Source organism: Camelina sativa, chromosome 14 (genome assembly GCF_000633955.1).
Source record: "Camelina sativa cultivar DH55 chromosome 14, Cs, whole genome shotgun sequence".
Taxonomy (NCBI): domain Eukaryota; kingdom Viridiplantae; phylum Streptophyta; class Magnoliopsida; order Brassicales; family Brassicaceae; genus Camelina; species Camelina sativa.
In genome coordinates this window covers 19,987,335-19,991,278 of record NC_025698.1, presented here as the reverse complement: position 1 = coordinate 19,991,278, position 3,944 = coordinate 19,987,335, and the positions used below count along the sequence as shown (strand labels likewise).

Here is a 3,944-nt window from a genome sequence, read left to right as displayed (position 1 = left end):
CGCTTATTTTTGCATAAACCGCACTTGTTCTGCAAATACTTTTCTCCCACACATACCGCAGTTGAACCGTACCGCAGTTGAACCGTACCGCACTATCAAATTGCATGTCACGCACTACTAAATCATTCATAGTTCTATAGGATTCAAAATTGTATAGATGACCCTTCTTATTTAGCTGGGGAGTAGTCCACACGTCAATTCCATCAGTCCAGTCAAAAAGAGATTTGCAATAAAATTCTCTTTTTGGGAATTTTCTCTCTATCGTATTTGATTGAGACCCTTCTCTCCCTCACCCATGAAAATGATGTTGCTATGTCATTACATTACGGCCATGTTCGTTTCCCTGTCGTTGGCCACAGCGACCTAATATCGTTCGTTTGTCTGTCACTGCTTTAGAGACCAGTCGCAGTGACAGGATTTAGCGACAAGCGACTCAATTTTCGATCGATACTTTTTTCAGCGATTGATTTTAAAAACACGGCGACTGAAACCCCCAGTTACTAAAATGTCCTCGTCTTTTTAAGAATATAACCAAAAAAAAACCCTAATCTCTTTCTCTTCTCCATCAATCTCTCTTCTCATCTCATCTCATCTCTCTTCTCTCATCTTCCCACCGATCCATAGAACTTCAAACCTCCATCTCATCTCCTCCGGTCCATGTACGCATCGATCCATAGAACTTCTCTCATCTCCATCGATCCATAGAACTTCAACCTCCATCTCCATCTCCATCGATCCGTAGAAGCTACTTTAAGATAATCCTTAAACTTATGGTTATAGTATGAGTTGGGTTTTTGGGTTTGGAGTAGTGGGGCTTCTGGGTTTTATTGTTTTTTTGTTTAGTTTGAACTCTTAGCAAACCCCCAAAAGTTCTTTGCTCGTTTTGTATGATTTTAATGGGTTAAGTTTAAAACTGGTACTTTTGTTATTTACAGCTTGTGATTCTCGATTTCAGAAGAGTGAAGTCACTTCCGGAATCAATTATTCACAAGGTACGTAATTGGTTTATGAGTAGACTTGTATTGTTGTTAAATATGAGCTACACAAGCTTCTCATCTGTTCAATCTTCTCACAAGCTACACAACCCACTAGACTTGTATTGTTGTTCTCTCTGTTTATGAGTAGATTTGTATTGTTACTAAATTTATCTGTCAATTGTACATTTTTTCTAATTGGTTTAATAAGTTTCTTATACTACTACAAATCAAATAATGTGACACTAAACTAGTTTTATTAAAATATCTAGCTGCTTAAATTTAGTAAGTTTACTGTTTGGAAGGTGTTGTGATAAAGGGATTTTCTTTTGAGGTGTTGTGATGTTGATGGAAAGAAGAAGAAGTTTGGTCTCTTTAGAGATTTGAACCGATATCACACCATTTAATTTTCCAGCACATATCTCACCTGAAAAAGATTCTTCCTTTGTTTCATTTTCGATTAAATAATTTTCCAGCACATATATCAAACAATGGTTTTTTTTTCAAACTTTCTTATCTCTTTCCAATGTTAGTTCTCAGCACCTTCTTGGTTTTCTAGTTTGCATTTGGTTTTGCTTTTGTTTCTTAGTTTGTTATCCTTTTTGAATTGGATAATCCATGTTGGAGTCTTGATATGGGTTTCTGTTGTAAAGGTATAATCTTTTTTTTCTTTTGTTTATCTGGGTTGGTTTAATATTCTTTGCTCTTTTCTTCGCATGGCCTATCTGTGAGGTATCTTACCTTTTCTCCTGTGTTTTGGTTTTCTTGGTTTAGAGTTTGCATTTGGTTCTGCTTTTGTTTCTTAGTTTGCATTATTTATAATTTGTTTGTTTGGGATTATGGACTTTGATTATCCGCTCAGTTTGAAGGACTTTGATTGGTTCTGCTTTTGTTTCTTAGATGATGTTAATATTGGAGGGTCTGAACTGTTATTAAGATATGTGAATTGGGTTTTAGTTTTCTTTGCTAAAACTGGTCTCTTTTTTTTTAATTCTCTGAGCAAAACCAAATCTCATTGTGGTTAGTATGAGTTTCTTTATGCATTACGTTGATGGCGTGTGCCTTAATTTATACGGATTATTGAGCATAAGGTCATCATTTTTGCATGTTATTCATCAGAAGAGTAAACATTATAATCTCAATTAAATTAATACTATTTATTTTACTAAATTAGAGGTGAATGTGATTAAGTGGTGAATAAAGTACTAACCACAATGAGATCTGATTGTTAATATCCATATTCAGGACCGTCTCCCTAGTTTTGATGATCATCATTACGTTAATGCATATGACCGTTATCTCGAGTTGGTTACTGATATTTATATTATTTGGCATGCTATGCTTCAAGACATGTGTTATTTGGCATAAAACGGGATTATAGCATTTTATATTAGACGTATTTTGACTTTTTATACTAAACATGTGTTATTTGGCTGTGCTTCAAGACATGTCAGTCTTATTTGTGGGACATGGCTTTGATTGAGCTCTTTTGTTAATCATTCTGTTTATGCAGCCTGTGATTTGATTTGTTGCTGTATTCCAAGGCTGTCAAGATGAACAATCATGATGTAAGTTATATTTTTTTTTCTGTTTTTATAGAAATATAAGTTTGAATTTGGTTGATTTTGATTGAATATAGAGTTGATCGGATGAGGAATGTCGGTACTTTCTTCAACTTTATACTACCGAGAAAAGAATGGGGAACACAACAAAGATAGGATTGAATCAGATTGGAAAGGATTCTGTCACAAAGAAGTTTGAAGAGAAATTTCAAAAGAAATATCTATGGATTAGGTTTAAAAACAAGTATGATGTGTGTAGAAGATCATACAATAGGTATAAGATCTTGCTCTGTAACATAACTGAAATTACCTTTGATGCTTTTGGAAGAATAGACATGACTGATAATTGGTGTAATGAACGAATTAAGGTAACTTTACTCTCTTCACTATTCATATGTATCATTGTTTCATTTATGTCTCGCTACTCTCCACATATTTAAGTGAATTAAGCTAACTTATCTCTTTGTTTCTTTTTATATAGGAATGACCTGAAGCTGTAAAGTATAAGAACCAACTCCTGCCCAACATGGATGTTTTTAGAGAGGCGTTTTGTTCAGTTATTGTTACTGGAGCAGAGGGATGGAGCACCCAACAAGGAGAAACAAGTTTAGATTCTAGAGTTGATGCAGAAAATGGTGATGAAGCAGATTCAGTTGATACAAGTGGTAGGAACACAGTTTAGAGAGAGAAGTTCTGGATCAGAAAGAAAGCGGAAGGAGGTTGACTTAGCTACAGAGACTTCTTCTTCAAGAAACTTGATTCTTACTCGTAAGAATGAATTAGTTGAGAAGATGTTGGAGCGTGATGATATTTGCAGTGTTGTGTGTGTAGTAGAGATTATGAATGATGTCGCCAATCAACAGGGTTTCATTGCTTTTTCTAGTATTGAGGATAAGATTAGTTATATGGAGCATAGGACTGAAATATGTATTGATGACTAAACTTGTTTATTTGTTGATCACTTTGCTATGGTTATTTTATGAAATTTTTAGAACTTGTTTATTCGTGACTTTTGGTTATGATTATGTGAAAGTTTTTTTTTTGTTTATGGCTAAACATGATTTTCTTCTTGGTTTATGGCTACATGGTTTTTTTCTTGGTTTATGGCCACATGATTTTTTTGTACATGTATAATGGTTTTGCAGATGCTTAGATGGATGTTGGAAGATGATGATGATGATGTTAATGATGTTGAATTGTTAGAAAGCCTTAATAATGAGAGGTTGATTCATAGAACAGATAGAGGAGAAGGATGGCGTCATGTTATAATACGATCTCCTTAGGATAGAACTCCGATGAAAGGCTGAAGATAGGTGATAAGCGACGTGATCTTGTTGATGATGATGGACGAATGACTTTGAGTGATGATGTGTGAAGATCGAATGATGAAAACAATGGTTCGATGGAG

General features: G+C 34.6%; 1 long non-coding RNA gene across 1 annotated transcript; it reads left to right on the top strand.

The window, feature by feature from the left end:
- Positions 579 to 3,539, top strand: LOC104742062. The gene is made up of 4 exons (XR_760422.2): positions 579 to 992; positions 2,488 to 2,542; positions 2,614 to 2,904; positions 3,018 to 3,539. It is a non-coding gene; the product is annotated as an uncharacterized LOC104742062 (long non-coding RNA).